This window comes from Kryptolebias marmoratus, linkage group LG9 (genome assembly GCF_001649575.2).
Source record: "Kryptolebias marmoratus isolate JLee-2015 linkage group LG9, ASM164957v2, whole genome shotgun sequence".
NCBI classification, from domain to species: domain Eukaryota; kingdom Metazoa; phylum Chordata; class Actinopteri; order Cyprinodontiformes; family Rivulidae; genus Kryptolebias; species Kryptolebias marmoratus.
Genome location: NC_051438.1, coordinates 28,213,012 through 28,236,638, shown reverse-complemented (window position 1 = coordinate 28,236,638; position 23,627 = coordinate 28,213,012). Strand labels below are relative to the sequence as shown.

General features: G+C 41.5%; 1 protein-coding gene and 1 long non-coding RNA gene across 5 annotated transcripts in view; both read left to right on the top strand.

Annotated features, from left to right (window-relative positions):
• The window catches only part of cplx2 (complexin 2), a 63,039-nt gene that overhangs the window by 6,133 nt on the left and 33,279 nt on the right, over positions 1 to 23,627 (top strand). The window lies entirely within an intron of this gene.
• Positions 4,409 to 5,122, top strand: LOC112451019. Its single transcript, XR_003039748.1, has 3 exons — positions 4,409 to 4,456; positions 4,643 to 4,735; positions 4,818 to 5,122. It is a non-coding gene; the product is annotated as an uncharacterized LOC112451019 (long non-coding RNA).

Here is a 23,627-nt window from a genome sequence, read left to right as displayed (position 1 = left end):
GAACGAGATCGCGAATACAAGCGGCTGAAATGAGTTTCCTCTGCAGGGTGTCTGGGCTCTCCCTTAGAGATCGGGTGAGAAGCTCGGTCATCCGGGAGGGACTCAGAGTAGAGCCGCTGCTCCTCCACGTCGAGAGGAGCCAGATGAGGTGGCTCGGGCATCTGGTGAGGATGCCTCCTGGACGCCTCCCTGGTGACGTCCCACCGGGAGGAGGCCCAGAGGAAGACCCAGGACACGCTGAAGGGACTGGGAACGCCTTGGGATTCCCCCGAAGGAGCTGAACCAAGTGGCTGGGGAGAGGGAAGTCTGGGTCTCCCTGCTGAGGCTGCTGCCCCCGCGACCCGACCCAGGATCAGAGGAAGACAATGGATGGATGGATGGATATTATAAAGTGATACAAATAATGGTCATAAATGCATAAAAGTTGATGTAATCCTTGATGAAGCTCTTTATTAAATGGCTTATTAGAAAGTTTCTTTATTTTAGATAAATAATGGGCGTCAGGGGTCTCGGCAGCTTTGGTTTTGTGGGTCAAAAGCAGAAAAGTTTGGGACCTTATTTGTTTTTCCTTCGCAGCTGAACCCAAATATTACTGACTGCTAGCTACGACAGATCGTTTGCTTCTCTTTCTGGTTCACAATCTGTTCCACGAAGAAGAAAAGTGACAGACAGAGAGGCTGACGACTGTCTTTATATTTGGTTACACAAAGACGTCCACATTTATTCAGCAAAGAAACATTTGGGAGATGCTGAAAGTTCGGACGGTCATACGGTGGTGATTTAGCTTCCTGACAGCAGGTAAATTAAATAAACAAGGATTAAAATATAATTAAATTAAAAAGAAAAGGTTAGGGGATGAAGAGAACAGAATGTTCATTAAATAGAAATGTAAAAATATAAACACAAGTTCAAATCTGGTTTTCTGTGGAGCTCATGTAAATAATACTGAACGAAATTCAACTTTATGATGTTTTTAGAGACTCGTTTTGTTTTTATAATAATCCATCTGTTCTACCTGAAACTACCTGAGATAACAGACAATTAAGTATCTGAAATAACAGAATCATTTAGTTATTTTTAACTCTTAGCATTGATAAATATGTCCTGATGGACAGTTTATATTTCAGCTTAGAAGTGGTCACAGTTCGGCGCTTTCACATGAACTTTTCCTCACAAATGTTACATCAGCTTCATTAAGGTAATTATTTCTATCAGATCATTTGTTGTGATCATTAAAAACAAATGTTAAAGGAAGTATCTGTGTGGGAATAAATTCACATGAAGCAATTAGAGCAGCAGCACAACTGCAGCTTTCCTGCCTCTGATCGGTTTAAAGCAAATCACATCATTTATTTACGACATCTTCAACCAAACTCACAACGTTTTGTGTGTTGTGTCTGTGTTTGTCTTCTGAACGTGGTTTGATTTGGAAAAAAAACTTTGTTTCTTCTGCTGCACAAAGTTTTAAAAGGTTTGAAATCCTGTGCAGGTTTTCTAAATAGAAGTGAAATTATTTGAAATGGATTCAAAGTTACAGACATTTCCAGACTCATCCTCAGGTATAATCCGTGTGTGGTTCGTTCTTTGGTTTTTCAAAATAAAATTGCAAAAACAAAACAAGCATGTGTTTTTTTTGTTTTTAAAACGAAATTAGAAAAACGGTAATTGCAAAAATAAAAAAGGGGTACATTTTTGTTTTGTTTTTAAACTGCAATGGTTAAACCAAAGACGAGCTTTTATTTTGGTGTTAATTCAACGGGACCTTATGGCGGAACCGGAAATGAAGACCTGAACTCCCGGCAGTCACCAGCAGGTGGCAGTAATGTACACCTTCAGTTTCTTTAAAATCCACCAGAAGAACAAGAACTTTTTCAGTTAGCGCTTCAGAATCTACCAGTTTAAAAATGGATCTGTTTGTCTTATTTTGAAGGAATCGACGCATTTCACTAAGAGCAGATGATCTTACTGTCAACAAGATTTCTTTCAGATTCCAAGGAAGTCATTAAATCAGGACATTACCGCCACCTGCTGGTGACTGCCGGTGGCGGTAATGTCCTGGAATTAATATCCTGGAATTAACAACAAAATAAAAGCTCGTCTTTGGTTTAACCATTGCAGGTTCCTGTGAAACATAAAGAAATAAATAATAGGAATTGAACCATCTCGAACCACACTCCATACCAGTAGGTGGCGGTAATGCACACCTCAAGTTGTTTGCCAACCGCCATTAAACGCCATAAGAAGAAGAAGAACCATTGCAGTTAAAAAAAAAAAAACGTACCCCTTTTTTATTTTTGCAATAGCCGTTTTTGTAATCTCATTTTAAAAACGAAAAAAAAAAAACAAAAAAAACACATGCTTGTTTTGTATTTGCAATTTTATTTTGAAACAAAAAAAACAAAGAACGAACCGTACACGGATTAGGACAAACTAAAAAACTGATGTGAAAAGCTTCTTTTCTGCTGTTTGTTACGAAACATTTCCTGAGAAAATGTCAGAACGTGACACTTTGAATTAACACAGTTTGCACAGTTCCATTAAAAAATAAAGGTGTGGTGATTAAAATGTCAGTAAATCAGTAAATCAGTGTGAACGTTGGGACTTATTGGATCCAACATTTGCATTAACGGTGGGAAATGAGTCTAAAGGTTTATGATGCCACTATAATTGTTCAGAGCGAGTGAAGCTCCCCCTGTAGTCATCGCTTGTCTTCAGGGTGAAATCAAACTGATCTAAAGCCTTTTCCTAAATTTGTTTAGGACTTCCTGGAGTCCCTTAACTGTTTCCAAGCTCCGACTTTAGCTCATTAACCACCTTTGGGAGAAACGTTTAAGTCTCATGCAGTTAAAGCAGTGTGTGTGTCTGTTTGGGAGTTTGTGAAAAGAAACCAAACCACACGAGAGAGGAGGGGATTTATTGCAGGTGACATCATGAAAAGTGCTTGTAAATATTCAGACGCCGTCTCGGTCTTAAACTGTGAAGCTCCAGCTCCTCCCTCGCCTCCCGGTCCTCTCCGGCCTGGACTGGAGGGAGGAGGAAAATGAGGTGTAGGAAGAGATGAAACGTGACAAATTGATCTTTAAAATGGGGTGTTATATATCATCCGCCGCTGATGGCAGAGGTTGGAAAGTCAGGCTGCACTCTGAACCAGCAGAGGCTCTAATCTCACTTTAATGGGAGATGTTTTCTGTCCTCGACAGCCTGGAGTTTCCCTTCATTCTCTACTGCTTTCTGCCCTCAACACTCCTGTTTTTTTATTTCTCACCTTTATTCCACCTTGGGTTTCCATCTCACTGCAGTTCTCTAACCCGCCCTCCTTCCAGTTTATCACTCTCTCTATGCACCTCTTTGCTTTTCTGTCCTCCAATTTAACTTCTATTCCCTTTCTTTCCTGCCTTACTCCTTCCACTATTACAGTAAATCTAAAGGTTGAGGCAAAGAAACCTCAATCAGGCAGCCACAGGGGAGGCTGTGTGTGTGTGTGTGCATGAAGTGTGTGATTTAGTGCCTGCTTGTGCGAATAGGAGATGGATGGAGAGTTGTGCGACAGGCAGGGAGACTGGATGGGCCGCAGTTTGCTTTAGCTGGCATTAGATGATAAAGTGTGTGTTTGTGAGAAGATGCACACACAGACGATTTTTAGCGTGCACAGTAGAAAAGCATCAAATTGAAACTAACTGACATACTGATAAACAAACCCAGACACACAGACGCATGCTGAGAATGACAATCAGTGGGATGCGACAGACCTCCTGCCCAGCTGAAATCCACAGGAGGGAGAGCAGCAGCACAGCAGCACAGATTTAGCTGCCTGCAGCCGAGCCGTTTACACACAAGAACTGGGCAAACATATAAACAATCTCTAAAACATCCAACATCCAGTGAATAACAATGTCTGTGTTTATGTTTTGGAATAAAAAGAGAATTAGAAAAGCATGCACATGGAGAAAAAAGCATCAACACTGTTTTCAAAGAATTTCACTTTTTAGAGAAACTTTCTGCTTCACTTCCTGGTCCAATCGAAATTCAAACCTTTGGTCTTCCCGCTTCCTTTTCAGTGGATAAAAATCTCGTTTTTCTAAGTCTGAAGGACTCATCAGGATCCTGGCTAAAGGTGCGAAATGATAACTGGAAGCTTCGCTCTCCGTCCTTCATGCCAGAGTTTTAAAGTAAAATCAGCTTCTGATGACGTCATCGCTGTCAAACCTTCAACCATTGCTCTGCCTGATATTGGTGGCCATCTTGAGCCAACCCTGGTCCTCAGGGTCACCATCCTGCAGGTTTTACTTGTTCCTCTGCTCCAACACACCTGATTTGAATCAATGGGTGATTAACAGGCTTCTGCAGAACATGAAGAGGTGATTTAACCTCTGAATCAGGTGTTGGAGCAGAGAAACAAGGTAAACCTGCAGGATGGAGACCCTGAGGACCAGGATTGGACACCCCTGCTTTAGATGTGATTACTTCCTGTTTACTTTTTTCAGTGGTTAATTAGATATTTTGCTAACAAATAACTTTAATAGTTAACACCACAGTTTTAAACAAAGATGATGCACAAAGTGTAGAGTTTAAAGTTTGTGCTGGGATGACTCTCAGGATCTGTAAAATTAGCTGTGTTGTAACTATTTTTGTGTTTGATAAGGTTGATGTGGCGGCCATCTTATATCCTGTTGATTCTTAAAGCTAACCGCTTGCAGCCGTTCATCCGAGGATTACTTCCCGAGGATTTCCCTCGGTACGTCCGGTGGTTCTTGGAATATTTTGGTAACAGACAGACAAAACATCATTGTTCATCTTCTATTGATTTTCCATCCCAGAAGCTGCTGTGCCTTCAGGATGACATGGAGAGGAGAGCCATTTTCACTGGAACTGGACCATATTAGATTAGCTTAATGACTTTTCCGACATTTGCTGTAAACTGACTTTAGGCAATTAGATTTTGTGACGAACGCTGCAACGTTTTTTAACTAACACTGACAGATCCAAGACCCCGGTTAGCAACGAGCATGGTTCATTAAAAAGGACGGAAAACAATTACACTGATGGAACTTCCTGAAAATAAAAACTCAAAACAAGCAACCACAGCGTGACGTCACAATGTCTTCATTTCAAAAACACTTAAACACGTTTAAATTGTTTCTAATGCAGGAGGTAAGTCCATGAGACAGGGCTGTGGAAACTGTTACAGTAGCTGTGAGCACAATTAGTCACACAAGCAGAGCATTAGTTAAAGTAACGTGACTGTAAAAGGTCATGTTTGTGTGTATTTATCACAGACAGTGTTATGTTGCAGCCATGCATTAATTGTTACGTGTCATGACTAATATTGATAGTGAAACCATGGAAAAAGCAGATCTGTGTGCTGTTAGTCCCTGTGCTCACACAGGAGGTGAAACGCTTTCCTTAAGGATTAATTAGGATTAGCTGAGGAGCCCTGGGGAGAATATATGGTTATACGAAGATTCACAACTCTCGTGTGACCTCGCAAACCCTGAAGTGTAAAGGCTGTTTACTTCTTCGTGGAAAAGAAAATTGACTCAAGTTTTTGCAAAGCAGAAAAGTTAAGTTTATCAGATTGGACAAAAACGGCGCATGCAGAATATTTTATTTTCGACAGTGATTACGTCCTTTAATCTGCTTTATTTTGTGTTTTGGTTGTCAGTCAGAAGTGTTAGTAACAATAAAATATCATTCAAGGCAGGTTAACCAGTAGCTGCTGGTAAATCTTTAACTTTAGTGGGAAAAAAAATGATTGATGCCGTTTAAAGTTATTTTAAAATGAATAAAATCACCATTTTTCCCACTTTGATCACTAATTAAATGATTTAGTTTAACCATAAAAGGTATCTATTAGTCAGACCCTCCAGGATTTCGTGATGTTGCGATCACAACTATTAACGCAAAATCAAGCAAACCCCGCAAAATCGCAACTTTTTTGCAACTTTGCCCAAAACACTGCAACTTTCCCGCAACTTTAACCCAATATTTATTGTTTCTAAAGTGATTTGCCACCGTTTCTGCGGTCTAGTCTCTTCTTTGTGGGTTTGTGCAGCGTGGAATACAAAATAACCCCAAATAACTCAGGAAGAAGACACGTGACGTCACTTCCTGTTAACATCAGAATGCCGGGAGCGTGCAGGAGCAGCGACCGGAGCCAAAATGTGCGCTAATGCTTCACATTTGCCCACAAAGATTTCAGCAAACCAGTTTCCTCCCCAGCTGCAGCTGTTTTGCACGTNAATCCAGAAATGCTCATGAATGTCAGTTTAGAAGCTATCAAAGTTCTCAAATAAAGCACCTTTTGAGAATGTCAATGTTTGTTGGGAATTATCTTACAAAACTAGGAAGTATTTTTGGTTTATATATTAAAAGTTATAGTTTTTTATTGATTTTAGAAAAGAAAATCGCAACTTTTAGGAAAATGCCCCGCGAAATCAGGCATTTTAGCTGCAACAATCACAAAAAATGCCCCACGAAATCCTGGAGGGACTGATTGGCTTTGAAACTTAACCACTACTAAAAAAAAAAGCACTGAAGCACATTATTATAGGTTTATTAAACCAGTATTGGTATTTATTCATTTAATGATTAATTTGAACCAATGATCAGAAACCAAATTCAGGATTTGAGAGTCTGTTTGGCGACAGTAGCTGTTGACAGGCTGACATTTATGTTACTGGTTAGATTGGAGGATTCAAACATTTCCATTTGTATGTCTGAAACGGACTGAATTATTAAATTTTCTATCAGATGCTTCCATAGTTAGCCGGCTTTCTAAAGCCTCGTATATCTCTCTGGATAATAAGCCAGTTAATTTTAATATGGTTAGAGGCTTCATGAAAATCTAATGAGATTTAGGTTTAATCTATGAGCAGGAGGTAAGATTCACCATCATCTAACAAGAAAATGTAAATCAGCTGCACTGTAATCCAGAATACAAGCCTTCAGAGTCTCCAAGTTTTCTACCACGCTGGACCACTGCTTTTAATTAAACTTTTACAATATTAACGGGTTAAAAGGAGAAAAAAGCAAGTAAAACTTTGCACCAATTTGTTTTTTTTTTAATGTGTAATTCACAAATGTCCCTGTTTCCTTGGGGAGCGCCGTTATCACAGGCTAAGTGTTTTAATCAGTTTGGAAGGCTGCTGAATCAGATGATTACCGTGTCGGCTGCAGAACAGATCCAGTTCTTCGTTTTGCTCTCAGGGTTCTTGTCTTTGATCCAACAGATCATTATGTCTGCAGTGGACTGGAGAGAGGACAAATCTGTGGATGCTGACGCGACTCTGCAGAGTTTACAGGGCCGAAACTGATTCAACATTTTCTCTTTCATCCCTTTTTTAAAAAAAAAACCCAAAGGCTTTTAATTAATGTCTGCAAGAGTGAAAAACACAGACGTTCTAAAATCCAAATGCACTAAAGTTATTTCTCTAAACGGAACCTGGGAATTCTTTCATGCAAACAGGTGGAGAAGATCCCCCAACAGAACAGTCTGCTAAAGCTAAAAGAAAAGGTTAAGGACATCTGTCCTGCAAAGAAAGACAAATTTGGACAATTGCAGGAAATATTTTCCCTTAGCTGAGTTTTATGAGCTCCACACATGAGTTTTAAAATGTTTAGGAGAAAAATAATGCTTATTGTTTGATGTTTACTTAATTAAACTTCGTCTCAACTTTATTTATTTGGTGCTCAAGGCAACTCAAAGGGTTGTAAAGAAACAAAACACAGTCCCTCCAGGATTTGGCGGGCATTTTTTGTGATTGTTGCGGCTAAAATGCCTGATTTCGCGGGGCATTTTCCTAAAAGTTGCAATTTTTTTTTACTAAAATTAATAAACAACCATAACTTTTAATATATAAACCAAAAATCCTTCCTAGTTTTGTAAGATAATTCCCAACAAACATTGACATTCTCAAAAGGTGCTTTATTTGAGAACTTTGATGGCTTCTAAACTGACATTCATGAGCATTTCTGGATTGTCCCTGGTCTGCAGCTCTCCTCACATGTTTTGCAGACAAAGTGTTTGTCGATGCGTTTATGTTCCATGATTACACTGCAGGACGTGCAAAACAGCTGCAGCTGGGGAGGAAACTGGTTTGCTGAAATCTTTGTGGGCAAATGTGAAGCATTAGCGCACATTTTGGCTTCGGTCGCTGCTCCTGCACGCTCCCGGCATTCTGATGTTAACAGGAAGTGACGTCACGTGTCTTCTTCCTGAGTTATTTGGGGTTATTTTGTATTCCACGCTACACAAACCCACAAAGAAGAGACTAGACCGCAGAAACGGTGGCGAATCACTTTAGAAACAATAAATATTGGGTTAAAGTTGCGGTGTTTTGGGCAAAGTTGCAAAAAGTTGCGTATTCGCGGGATTTGCTTGATTTTGCGTTTATAGTTGTGATCGCAACATCGCGAAATCCTGGAGGGTCGGAAAACAGGAAATAAGACAAGATGTCTCAAAGGTGGAGAACAAATAGGGTGGCACGGTGGAGCAGTGGTTAGGTGCTTTCGCCTCACAGCAAGAAGGTCACAGGAACATTTCCTAGCCTCTGTGTGGCGTTTACATGTTCTCCCTTTGCTGCGTGGGTTTTCTCTGAGAACAAAAACATTTATGTTAGGTTCTTTGGTAGCTCTAAATTGTCCCTAGGTGTGACTGGGAATGGCTGTTTGTCTCATTTGTCTTTATGTGTCTCTGTGATGGACTGGAGACATGTCCAGGTGTCCCACAGTGACCCCTGGAGGTGGACATCAGCTCCCTGCGACTCAAGAAGGAAAAAGTCGGCAGAGAAAAAGGATGAACTGATGGATGGAGAACAGTTATAACAGCAACAGCAACGGACAAATGTAATGAAATAACAAACAAGAAGTTAAATAAAATAAAAACGATATTAAAAGATGAGTTTTAGGCTCGATCCGGAGGGTGTCAGGGTCACAGGCTGGGAGCTGCTTCCTCAGGACTCAGGAGATTTAAAAACCCCGGGAACAAAAAGTAATAATTGGCCCTGAAGGCACAGACATGTAGGCTGGTTACAGGGAATCATCGGATGTTTAAGGTTGGGTAGAGCTTGGCAATTATGTGTGAACTTTCAATTAAATTGTAAATTTTACAGGAAGCCAGTGACTCTGAGGAAATGTGATCTCTCCCTGTTAGGCCTGTCAATACTCTGTCTGCTCTGTCTCAAATGGACACATGATTGGACTGGATAATTCCAGTCCAGCTTTTAACTTTGTAACAGTTTGACTCTGATTTTGGTAATGCTGTGGATAAGAAAGAACAGCCCTTCACCTAATCTCCAGCTGAGATGTGAACCAGGGAGTCTTACGTAAAGTCCAGCTGTGGTCCTCATGGAAACGCCCCAATGCGATGTCCAAACAGCTTTAATTAGTCACGCATTGACAAAGACCATCTGGCAGAGTCCTGGACTGGGACCAGGGTGTTCAGGATTGGGGCAACAAACTCACGAGGGTCCTCTGGGATGTTGGTTGGAGTCTCTGTGGATTGGCTTTGCTCCCCCCCCAGGAGCCATCAGATCCCAGCTGGTGTTTGACTCTTTATGTCCCTTTTACACGGGCCCTAATTCAGAAGTCCGGCTCTACTCCGCTCTACTCGGCTCGGCTCTATAAAGAATGCATTGTGTTCACACCGGCCAGTTTGGTCGGTAGCGGAGGAACGCCTCCTTGTGTTGGGAGGGGGTGCGCTACCGAAACTTGGCACCAGTTGTGTAAACAACGGAAGCGCTATGGACAACATTGGCCCTGTGTTGTTGCTGTTTTTTAAACTTATGGGGATTCTCCTGAGACTTCAGGAAGAGAGGCGCAGTGGAAGAAACGCTCTGGATGCCGCCATTGTTGCGCGGAGTAGGACAGCTGTTATCCGCCAGAGATTTCAGGCTTTACAGCTCCTTCAGCTGGGGGACAGACAGCAGAGACGTTGCAGGGTAAGCTAACGCTGTTGTTTATATTCCTACTGTTCGCTCTTTATGCTTGCATCTGGCCACACCCACGACCAATGAGTGAACAGAAGCTGAGCTTGCGCCGCCCACGAAGCAGGGCCGACCCGGCTGGCCCTACTCCGAAGCAGGGACCAAAGAAGCAGGAACCGGCCTCGAAAAAATGCCAGTGGAAACGCGCGCAAAGTGAGCCGAGTAGAGTGGAGCCGGGACCGTTAGGGTCCGTGGAAAAGGGGCAATTGTCATCTTATCTGAGGCAGTCCTAGTTTCTGCTGAGCCGAACACTTTCCTGTCGGGAGGGGGGGATATGTAGAGATACTTCTATAGAGAAGTATGTGGAAAGTGTCAAAAATAGCATCTATGAGAATGCAAGTGTGCAGTTTTGTCAAGCAGAGCAACACATTGTAACAAGATGAGCCATGTTGTTCACCTCACCTGTCGGTAATTATGAGGTTCCAGCTTTCGGGGTTACTTCTGTTCTTATTTCTGTCTTTACAAAGCAACAGTCGTGAAAATATCCTGTAAACTACAGACAAAATGACTCCTCTGAGAGGAACAATTTAAACGAGAAAAGTCAGTCTGAAGAAGATTGATGCTGTGATGTTTCACTTGTCAGCAGAGTCCAGAACCTCAGCCCTGTGGGTCTTCATGTCACACTCAGCGTGTTGTCTGTGTCGTGATCACGGAGCAAGTGACAAGAAACAAACCTGAGGGAATCTTTTAGAAACTCCACTTACAGTTTTCAGGAACAGCAGGTCCCAGAATGTTTTCTTTGAAGAGCCCTGAAGCCTCCGTGGTCATGACCGTTTTCACCAATTAAAAAAAGGAAAAAAGAACTTTTCTTAACAACTTTCACAGCGATTGAGTTTATTTATCATGGTGTTAAAGGTCTGGCATTCCTTAAAGAAATGCATATCACCCGCCAACATTCATGCCAGAGTTTAGGATCATTTTATGTTGAGAGATGATGGAAATAATAATTTCAAGCTGGTCTCCTAAGGTATAACAGATGGAATCAAGACCAGATTTATCAGAGCCCAAACCAATACTAGCTAATCAAATATTATACTGAGAAGTAGATATACAATATTACAAAGCAGTAGCACATATATTACACTATTGATTATATTTCAAAGATTTCCGTAGCTGATCCATCATGTTGTCTAAATTTCCTGTTTTTGTCGTGTAACTGGCAACCCAATCCGCGCTGACGTTGGGTGGCATTGAACTAAATCTCATAATGACAATAAATTGACATTTTGCAGTCTGTGGGGGTTTCCTGCCCTTCAGCAGCCGGGGGGGGCAACAGTCCATGAGCTGCTGAGGTAATCCCCATGTGGCCGAGGTGCCCGTCAATCAAACTCTTTCACTTTCAACATGAAATATCCCCGAGGTACCCCCCCCGTGCAGAAACATTTCCAACTGACTACAAAGAATTGTGCAAATATGGACGTTAGAGACTGGATGCACAGATTCTCAGTCATCCAGGACGTGGGAAATCCTAAAAAGATAAAAAAAAAAAATTGGCCAAATGTTCGTCACTTTTTACCCTTCAGTCTTCACCAGGTTGGTCTTCTGTGATTTACTGATGGATCCAAAGATCTGGAACAGAAATGTTGCATTCTTTAAAAAACTCACTAAAAACTGATGATTTAAAAACAAGCTGATCTATTAACCCAGTGCTGGGTCAGGTCTGTAAGTAAGTAAAAATTTATTTGTACAGCCCATTTCAGCAGCAAGGCGTTCAAAGTGCTTTACATCATAAAAACATCAGTCAAAAAACATCATTACAATCACCCAAAAAAAAAAAAATAATCATGGAGCAGATACACTTGATAATCATAAGGAGATGGTCAATATGTAATAAGATATTTTGTTCAGAGCAGCTTTTTTTGTTTGTGGACTACTAATCAAAGGCAGCTCTAAACAGGTGAGTTTTCAGCCTCGATTTAAAGGAATTTACTGTTTCGGCTGTTTTGCAGTTTTCCAGGAGTTTGTTCCAGATTGATGGTGCATAGAAACTAAAAGCTGCTTCTCCATGTTTGGTTCTGGTTCTGGTGATACAAAGTAGACCAGAACCAGAAGACCTGAGTGTTCTGGAGGGTTGATACCACGATATAGACCGTTCAGTGATTTATAAACTAATAGAAGTATTTTAAAGTCTATTCTCTGAGCTACAGGGAGCCAGTGTAGAGACTTTAAAACCGCGGTGATGTGCTCTTTTTTCTGGTCTTAGTGAGAACACGAGCAGCTGCTGCAGCTGTCTGAATAATTTTTTTGGCAGATCTGTGAAGACGCTGTTGCAGAAATCGAGACGACTAAAGATGAACGTGTGCAGAATTTTCTCTAGGTCTTGTTGTGACATTAGTCCTTTAATTCTGGAGATGTTCTTCAGGTGGTAGAAAGCCGACTTTGTATCTGTTTTTACGTCTCCCTTAAGGTCCAGGTCTGAGTCCATTACTACACCCAGGTTTCGGACCTGATCACTAGTTTTTAGCTGTAATACCTGAAGCTGCGCGCTGACTCTTCATCGTTCCTCTTTAGGTCCAAAGATCATAAGTGGACCAAGTTTTATTTTAAGGTTATCAGTTATCTACTCATTTCTTGCATTTAAGCTTCTAAAACACGTGTCAAACTCAAGGCCCGCGGGCCAGATCCGGCCCTCTGTAACATTTCATCCGGCCCTCTAGTCTGGGACAGATCGAGTCTCTGATTCTTATTTTGCTTTAAAACTGAGCCTAATTAGTGAAGTTTTCTCTGACAGTGACTTAGAAGCCAACAATATATAGTTTTAATTTCTGTATGATCAGGTTTTTGTCTGTTTTAATGTTAAAAACTTCATTTAAAAGCTGAGTGAGGCATAAGAAATGACTGCTAATGATGAGCTTTTTGAAGTTTGATCTATTTGTCTGTGTTCATTAAAGTCTGTTTGCTCTAAATTCTGTATAATCTGTAACTGGGAAAAGGTCTTTGATATTTCTATATGGATGATTTGATATAATACATCTAAAACCAAGGTTAATTTATGTAATTTTTAGTAAATATTGATCGTGATCGGCCCTTGGCGAGGACCAAATTTTTAATTTTGCCCCCCTTGCGTCACTGGGTTTGACACCCCTGAACTAAAGCATTAGGTTTATAAAGAACATCCCAATAAACAAATCATATTAGATAATTATAACTTGGGTTGGTGCTGGTAGCCATGCAATACTGTCTTAATATTGATATAATAATAAAAGTCAAGGTGTAATATATGGCATTAATTCCACACTGACTGGCATTATTTACCAATGTAGTGATAGATATTTATATAGGTATAAATATACAGTGTATATAACTCTAGTTGAATGTAAAGACATGATAATATTGTACTGTTATAAGTAGATAAAACATGTATCTTGTTGCTGGTGTGACTCCAACAAGATGTTGCAGAGTTGAAAATCCAAGTTGTAAATTTGTTTTTCTTGCTGCTTCGGGACACTTTAAAGCTTTGAAATGTACATAATTAATATCATTGCACAATAAAAGTCAATCAGAAGCAGAAAGCTTTAAAGCTGAGACTTTCATTTTAAAAATATTTTGTCTTTTAGCGACAGCTCCCTTCACCTTGAGCAAGCTGCTGAGTGGCTTTATGTCCCCCGCTAATTAACTGAGAACGTGAAAGATCCCATATTTTCTAAATAATACAAATGAGTTTCCCAAGGCTGCCTTCTGCAGGACAGAGAAACACCACGTGAAAATCCCACTCACTAATCAGAACCTCTCTGAATCTTTTTTTTACCTTCACGGCACTAATTACTTCTCTGAATTGATTTTCTTTTTAAATCTGCTCTTGGTGGGGAGCTGGAAATATTGAAAAAAGAAACCTTATCGGGGAAGTCAGGAAACAGTTCTGCATGGGAGTCACTGATGCTTCCGACTGATCCACGCTTTGACCTAGAAAGCCTGGAACAGCAAACACTGCGGCTGCGTGACACCTAACTGCACCGATCGTGGCAGCGACGGCTGGATGCACATCGGTGTTTGGCTGCTTGGCTCTGCACATGCAGAAGCTGGTTAGTGGATCATCAGGAGAGCGGCGAGTCGTCACAGCTCTGCCAAGTTGTTGTTTTTACACTTTAACAACAAGGCACTGAATGCAGTGTCAAGAAGAAAACATTCATAAAGCAATAAACACGACATTGTTCTGCATATTGATGCTTAATTTGTCCTTAAATTCTCGAAAACTGCTTTAATAAACCCTTTCAAGTTGAACCATTTGATAAAACTCAGAATCATCTTTTTATGTTTGATTCCATAGTTTGAAATAAACGGTGATGTAATTATTTTCTTTGTCCTGTTATTTTTATCTAAAATCCCAGTAGGTGATGTTTTTTCCTGCCCTGGTTTCTTGGCAGCAAACTGACGCATGTTTTTTGTGAGATCAATGTCAGGAATCCGTAAGAGCACCAGATGCCATCATGTTAGCCTCCTCCAGGAAACCGGCTGGGAGGAATTAAAGCTAGAAATAGTCTTGTGCTTAAGAATGCAAGTGTACAGCTTTATATATGTTTATATTTAATCAAAATTACATAAATTATTGTCTGTTGGGGGGAAATTTTCAATTTAACGTCAAAAATCTGATCACAAATCAAAAAGAAATGCAAAATACTTTAAATATCAGCATCAGTTTTGGGTCCAGTTCAAATCAATATAAGACATACATCATAATAAACTCATCAATGATTTAATTTATAAACTATTCTGCACAACCCAGTAATATTAAGGCTCTGTGAAACCTTGGATAGATGCTGGGATGAAGAAGCAGGCATGTGTTCTCCACCATCAGAGGCACAAGAGAAGCAAATAAAAAAAAGTGTTGCTTTTAGGTGACACGAGTCAGCATCTCGGACAAATAATGGCTGATCCTGGGTGTAACGATGCATCATCACTGGACATGCAACTACTGCAGGAACGAATAACCAATCAGGTTTTATGTAAAATAAAAAAAGGCAACAGGAATCACCAGCAGAATGTTAAAGATTTAAATAGTTTCCATCACAATCGGCTGCAAAACAAACTCCTGAAAAAGAACAATACTGCATACCAAATATAACGCTGACAAGCTTTAATAGACTCCCACAGGATTCAAACTTCATTCATCTGATTTATGCACTCGCTGCACAGTATCTGCATGAAATATTCACCTCCTCTTTAATAACCCGACAGGTGGTGGTGGCATGAAAGATGGTCACATTAGGTGCTGGCACAATGGAAACACGGCTAATGGAAAATAAATTATAGGCTTTCTCATGGTTGATAAAAGGTTTCTCAAGTTGTGGCGGACACGCGTTCTTTTTTTATTTATTTATTTATTTTGAGAAGAGAGAAACCAGTTTGACTTGAGTGAAATACCTTTTTCCTGTCGAGCTTTTCAGACCAGTGTTGTCCGATGTTGTGCTCAGTTCAGGCACCAAAAATACTCGGTTACATTCAGGAAATCTAGATATGTTGGGGTTAATAGAACTGCTCATCTCCTAACGAATGCATCTTCTTTTCAGTAGGCTTCAGATTGGTCATGGTTCCTCTGGCTTAGATGTTGCTCAGATGTTGTAGATGTTGTTTTTATCTCCCTCAGTGTTTACAGCCCTGGATTTCCTTTCTTTGTCGTCTGATCTTGGTGCTGTTGTCGTCACATTGATGCTTTTATGGCCGTCTTTCATTGTCTCTGAGCTTTCTCCCATTACGTTCAGTTTGCAGCATTAAAAAGGTTTATTTCTATCATCAATCCGCCAGCTTTCATACCTGCAGTTAGGTCCCCCCGCTCTCCTTCTACCTTACAATGTGTGTGACATAACCTGACACGTGAAACAAGCAGCGTTGGAACATGCAGTCACTGGACAAGCTTATCAAACTCTTAACGGGAGTCATGTAACCTTATTGCTGGTGCAAAAACAAAAAGTCACACTTATTTACTTCTGTGAAACCAGCAGAAAATCCTTCATGTATTGGTGAACGCAGTAAAGTTACCAAGTTCTTTATCTAGCACAATAAAAGAAAATAAAGATCCCAGTTTTCAGCTTGCAAGGTTTAAATATACTGAGAGACTCTTCAGTTCAGGCTGGAGCTACATGCATACCAGTAAAGTTGGGTTCAGCATCACCTTAACTTAGCATGCTGGTAATTAGCAATCAAGTCACTTCTCCACAGGTTTTGTATAAATTAATATTATATGTAATTTGCATTTTAAACAAAGAGCTGACTCTGAACACAGATGGAGGCAGAAAGGAGTATGAGCCAGAAAACCTGTCAGTCAACCAGCAGCTCCTAGAGTTTTATGCAGAGGTCAGCAGCTGTTTACTTGGCAAACACACACTTACACACACACACACACACACACACACACACACACACACACGCTTGAATCAAGGCAGAAGAAATCCCTGTTGTCTTATGTCTTGTTGAGGATCCTGATGCAAGAAGACACCACATGCCACTGTAAACACACACACACACAACACCAGGTGAGACGTTATTCATGGACACAATAAAAGCACCAGAAACTGCAAATTATGTTATTTACTTATGTTTGTAATCTCATTCATTGTTGCTGCATAATAATCCTGTGGAGGAGCATCAAATCTTAACTCACTCATAAATAAATGCATGCCCACAAAGAATGACATACAAACAAAAACACAAACATTCCCACAGAAGAGTTTGCTAACAAACTGAACACGGTTTCCACGCTCCGTGTGCATGACATTCCACGTTCACAACAAAGCGAAATGAGCAGTTGTTAGTCTAAAATCACCAATGTGTGCAGAGACTCACAGAGCAGCACACCACAGATGGGCTCCCTCTGCACCTCTGCAGGAACGCTGATGTGAGGAAATGACTCATCTGTTTGGCCTGAATGTTTGCACCTACATTATGCAAGATCACTGTGCCGACGCTCACGGTCCATTTATTGCTGATTTCACATCAAACACGACTGTTTACTTCGAGTCTGATGAGTTTAGGAGATAAAATATAGAAGCACAAAAACAAATGAGAGCCAAAAACACTAAAATGTTGCACAGCAGCAGAGTTGACCACCGAGCCACTTCTGTGTCAGTAAAGTTTCTTAAAGATTTATTTTCTCTGCAGAATTTAATCCCAACTACACAGCTGGACAATTATTTTAGATCATAAAACCTCAAATAACTAAAAGCTGATTAGGCTAACTTAAACCTAAAACATCTAACTGATTACATGTTTTGTGTGTTAACCAAACAGCACTCTGACAGCATTAATGCAAACACTGTGGCCCGTTTAAAGGAACCTCTACAACCAGAAATAACTGTCGTGACGTCTTCTTCTCCTTGGCGATCTCTAATTTTCCACCTGGCTCTGTGCTGCAGCGTGCTGGGTCGTTCTCCCGCTGAGAACAGAGTGTTGTTTCCAACAGCTGACCTTCACCACACCCTTCTGAAGAGCATCCAAAATGGCCGCCCCCGTGAATAAGTTATCTTGGCATGTAACTTTGCTGCCCTTGGCTGTAGCCACACAATCAGCTGATGCTCGGAGGACTAGGAGGGATTCTTTTTGTTTTTATTTTCTGAAAATATTCTCGTGAACGTGTCACTGTTTCTAAAGATGGTTTCAGAAAATGACCCATAAGGCTGTAGTAACTATGCCAGGCCTACGTGTGTCTCTGTAACGCTGCCAAGAAACCAGGAAAGAAGTGGAGCAGACTGTGGCCCGGTCCCGATCCTCGCCCTCCACCCTGCGCCCCTCTATGAAGCGTGGACTCAGCCGAAGGGTTCGTGTGCAGCAGGTTACAAGCAGACGTTGGAGAACTGGGACAGTATGGGTTACGTCATCGACTAGTGCCTCTGGGCTGTAACTGTGACATCCAACATGGCCGACCGGTCACTGTTTTGGTATTCTAAGAAGCTGCCAGTACAATTTTAAAAATACAGTTCAGGTATTTTTGCTTTCCAAAGTCATTGCAGGAGATATTTGGCTGTTCAGATGTGTTTTGTTCTGACTTGTTGATGGTATTCACACCTGTACAGCAGAGTGGAACAAGAATTATTTCAATACTTTACATTTAAAAACTGCTTTTTTTGTAACAGACGCAGCTTCCTCTGTCACCGCCGCCATATTTCTGCCGTTTAATTCAAAACCCTTTCATTGTCAATAAAGATAATTTTTTTAAAAAACCAAACGTCACATGCAGCGATGAATTGTGGGTAAACACTTCGCCGAAGTCCGCCTGGATGCGGGCTTAGCTGAAGGCCGGATGTAGTACACAAAGGGGGCGGAGCTAAGGAGCACTCCGGAGAATTGGGACACACTCGAACCCTTCAGCATGAATGAGCATTTGAAGGACACGAGGGTGGGAGTGTGAGTGTTGGGACTGGGCCTGTAAACACAGGAAAGAGACAAGGATGGTGAAGACAAGAGCAAAACGTGGAACTTTTCAGGCTCATTGTTCACAAAGAGATGACTGGGAGGAAGAGTTTTCTTCAGGCTAAACTTTTTATACACAAGCCTGTGAGCGGCTGGTGGCTCTGCCGGGTCAAACCCGAAGAAGAGACAGGACGCCACCTCCATCCCCTGCAAGGAGGACCGATGAGGTCCGGTGCTGGGGAAGCTGGGAGCCCGGCGGCCTAAACTCGCTCTAGGGACACGAAATGTCAACACACCAATCATAAACACATTTATCTTCATCGGAAACTGAGCCTCTGTACGTCCAATAAACTCTGTTCCTCCGTTTGTTTGGCTGGTTTATTAATTAGAGCCGTTCCTGTTTATTAAAAACTGTTCCTGGAGGTTTAGATGGTGCTGAAAGGATATTCAGGAGAAGGTTGAGCTTCGAGGCAACAGATGAAAGAGACGCAGCAGAACGCCCACTGAGGTTTCAGTCAAGGCCGCTGCTTTTATCTAAAAGCTGTGGTTAGATGTTTAAGATGAAAGCAGAGCTGCTCATCTCCAGCTCCGACTCTCCTGCTGGAACAAAAAACACCATCCAGTGTGAAAGGGCTTCTTAAGCTCTGAAACTTTGATTCTAGACAGAAAAAAAGATCTAATCCCAATACATCTATTAAAAAATAATGTAACTCCTTAGAAAACAGGAAGGATTTCCATGTTAGCACACTGAGAGGCATCTGCGGCTCAGGAGGTCAGATTCCAGCTTTCCTGTCCTCTGATTTGTTGATTGGTATGTAAATGGTTAAATGTGGCCTGAAGCAGAAAAGTGCTTCAATAAGAAAAAAGTCAATAAGAGTAAAATAACTGCCCATGCTGGGGATTTATAGCTGATATGTAAACATATACTGTATTTACCGACACGATACCTGATGATGAAAACCCTGCAGGCCGAGGAAAACTCAGTAAAATGTCCTGTTTGTGTCAGAATAATGTCTGAACTTACAGACACCAGCCTCTGTCCTCTAAAGGAAGGAATCTTTTGCAAATCTGAACAAAAAAAACTCAAAGCAGAGAGTAGAAGAAGAAACACCGGGTTTCTAATCTCAAGGAGTTCCTTTTTTAAAGCGATTCTACAATCCTCACACACAAAGGTTTGGTGTCCTGTAGCTCCGGCTTCATTCTGTCATTTTAGCTGTTTCCTGTCGTATTAAAGTCTGCTGTTTACAGTAAAAAAGACGGGACAGAAAAGAAGAGTTAGTTGCTAAAATGGAGCAAAGTTGAGTGAAAGAAAAACGCTGACTAAGCAGTTTGAAACAAAGTTCTTAACTTTTCAAAAACTGAAACTTGTCAGCTTTCACTGAGACCAAAAAAAAAAGAATGAGCCTAACACTTGTTTGATTCTTTTCTGTTCTTTTTAATCCTAATTAATTGGTGTTAGCGGCATTCAGCATTGGTAAGACTAAGAGCCAGCAGGATGATAATGAGTGAGATTAGAAAGTTTTGCAGAACGTTTCTGTTTTTACGTTGCTGTACGGTCGTATTTCACCAAAAATAAAAACAGTAAAGGTTGTATCTCACTGGGCTGTGATCAGTTTGTCTTCAGGATGTCTTGTGCAGCCTTGATGTTTGAGCTTTGAACAAGTTTTTAAAATCTGAGACAGTTTTACTCTGAAAATAGTCACAGAAATCCTGAGTTTCAAGGACTACAACCCCGACTGTCCAGGTCTTAAAAACCAGGCTGATTATAAAAAATATTTAATGAAAAACTCTTTATTTCAAAGTGTGCTGCAGCAGATTAAATCCTAAATGTGGAGGCAGCTGCAAAAGTGGGTCCAACTCAAGCTGAAATAATGTGCACAGCCAATAATGAAGCTTTGAAGCCGTGTGCACAAAAAAAGGCAACTCAAAACACGGCCCCATGCCTCTGTCAGGTGTCGTGGAGACGAAGGCGAACCCAGAGCGCAGACTCATTTTAAAATAAAGAAAATAAACAAAACAAAAGCTGTCGTGGCAGCAAAAGCTAAACAAAAACAAAAGCGGAAAAATAACAGGGAGGACAGAGCGACAATGCAAATCCAAGGGACAGAGAAGCAATGAATCAGCGGTGAGTGGAGGAGATAACCGGGTTTTTAAGCACGGGAGGGGATTAGGGAAGTGGGCTCAGGTGGAATGATTACTGCAGCTGGGACAGGTGGAGATGGGCGTGGCAGGGAGACAAGAGAGTCACTGAGGAGGAGATAGGAAACAAAAGCACGAGTAACAGGAACCAAACTAAGACAAAGATAACTGAACACAACCAGAAAACATGAAGACAATAAACAGAATACAGAAAACCCAAAACCCGACAGGCTCGCTGGTTATTTGATTGCAAATACTCAGAAGTTGCCTGTTTTCTCACAATTTGTGTCACTAACTCAGGGGTGTCCAGTCCTGGTCCTGGAGGGCCACCATCCTGCAGGTTTTCCCTTGTTTCTCTGCTCCAACACACCTGATCTGAATCAATGGGTGATTAACAGGCTTCTGTAGGACATGAAGAGGTGATTTAACCTCTGAATCAGGTGTGTTGGAGCAGAGGAACAAGTAAAACCTGCAGGATGGTGGCCCTCCAGGACCAGGGTTGGACACCCCTGCACTAACTCGTCTCCAACAGTTGCAGATACCACCTCAAGTCTTAAAATGAACTAATTTACTTGTTCCTGTTTGTTGCTTCTCTGAGTTCTTCCTCTTTAATAAAGTTAGTTTCATGAACCCCCACTTGCTTCAGTCTGTTCAGGACAAGCTGTGCATCATATGTCGAGTATCCTTATAAACTATTCATCCCAAAGCACTGCCAAGGTTTCTGTGATTCTGCTCCCGTCGGGCCGAGCCATGCAGAAAATGTATGCGCTCTCATCGTTGTATGGTGCTGTAGATTAGCAGTCTGTGTGCCTTGGCCCGGTAGCTATGGGACATGTGGGCGAGGACAGGCTGGTTCAGGCTGCATGCACACAACACTGCCTCGACTCCACCGATAAATAAAGAAGACGTCATCCGCCATCTGTCTCAGGGAAATTCCTCCTTCGCTGCTCGGCAGTAAAAACAGAATATGAGATGATGAAAAGTGCACAGAGAGAGTTGAAGGCAGGAGCAGATGTCCCGGAAAGGTAAACACTCGCAGGTAAACACATCTCTCACCGCTCAAATTACTGCTTCTGTTTTGACGAGCTGCAAGGTAAAGAGCAATGTGTTGAGAGACGAACTCAAGTTATATTCAGGTTTAGTCTGGCCTACATACAGTGTAGTGCTATCAGCCTAACTAAACTTGGATTAGTTAAGCTGGTTTATTGTCTGAGAACCAAGGAAACTCAAAATCCATCAGTTAAAGGCTATAAACGCCAAAAATCTACAGTTTAATATAATTTGCAGTGTACATTTAGTCAGATTTGCCACTTTTATACGGACTCTAATTCAGAAGTCCCGCTCTACTCCGCTCTACTTGGCTCGGCTCGATAAAGAATGCATCGCGTTCACACCGGCCAGTTTGGTCGGTCGCAGAGGAACGCCTCCTCGTGTTGCGGGGGGCGGGGCTGCAGCGCGGGGGGGTGCGCTACGAAAACTTGGCGCCAGTTGTGTAAACAACAGAAGCATTATGGACAACGTTGGCCCTGTGTTGTTGCTGTTTTTTAAACTTATGGGGATTCTCCTGAGACTTCAGGAAGAGAGGCGCAGTGGAAGAAATGCTCTGGATGCCGCCATTGTTGCGCGGAGTAGGACAGCTGTTATCAGCCGGAGATTTCAGGCTTTACAGCTCCTTCAGCTGGGGGACAGACGGCTAAACGCTGCAGGGTAAGCTAACGCTGTTGTTTATATTCCTACCTTCGCTCTTTATGCTTGCATCTGGTCACACCCACGACCAATGAGGGAACAGGAGCTAAGCTTGCTCCGCCCACAAAGCAGGGCCGACCCAGCTGGCCCTACTCCGAAGCAGGGACCAAAAAAGCAGGGACCGGCCTCGAAAAAATGCCGGTGGAAACGCGCGCAAAGCAAGCGGAGTAGTGGAGCCGGGACCTTTAGAGCCGGTGGAAAAGGGGCATTTGTGGGTCAGTTGTGCATTAGTAACCTAATTATCACCACCACTGAAGGCAATAACGAGGGATAAGGTTGTTGCTGGTGTTTGTGTGTCTGACCAGGTGTGTTTATCTGTCTGCAGTGTTAGCAAAATATCTTCAAAAATCTGTGGAGGGATTTTAATGAAACTCTCAGAAATCATTGCATGTACATCAGCCACAGCTAAGCAGCCTCAGCAAACACAAAATTCTCTCTGACTCAGATCAGTTTTGCAGATACTGAGCTCAGATTTAGTGTGGTAGTCACCTCAACAATCCTGCCTGAGGTCAGCTTACAAGGTTTCAGATATAACTCTGTCATTTCCCAACATCAGATGATCTCAGCCTAAAAGTCTGGAGAGGTGGCGGGTGATATGCATTCCTTTAAGGAAGGCTAGGCCTTTCATTTATATGTTGTTTTTTCTGGCTGTTTTATTTTATAGATCTTGTGTTTCTGGTTCTTTCCAGTCAGAAATCAGAGCTTGGATTTCTGAGTCATGCTCACCTGTTGTCCATTTTCTCATCAATCCCCTCAGTATAAAAATATAGTTTATTTACTTTTGGATTTCCTGTTTCTTCAGAAGTTTAATTTCTAATTCTTGTGTCAGCATTCGTGCTAAAATATGCATTTAGATCTATTTCTGTCTTCCATAAATATATATATATAATACATGTCTGGTGCTGTATCTTTTTCACAGCCTTTTTTTTACATAATCTAGGTGTTTTTAAACGGTGGCAACAGCTTTCCATGTTTGTGTTTGTTTTGAGGCTTTCCAGCAGATCCCTCCAGCACTGACTCATAGTGTGATTAATGTGTCTCCCAGCAAACTCCTGAGCTCAGGTGAAGTCTCCGGGGAATAAAGTCACCAATCCTGCTGCTGATTCTAAGCTTTCATGGACAGGATGTGCTGTCCACACCGAGTGCATCAGGCACAAACATGCTCAGACCCTTAACGTTTGCCTCCAGCTTTCACTTTTTGCACAACATGAAGCCAGTTTTTAAAATGATTGTTACTTCCGGCTTGTATTATCAATCAATCAATCAATCAAATTTTATTTGTATAGCACATTTCAGCAGCAAGGCATTTCAAGGTGCTTTACATAATTAAAAAACAAAATAAAAACAGCATGTGACAATGAATAAACAGTAAGAAAGAGACAAACATCAAAACCCCGCACTCTAACCCTAATTTAG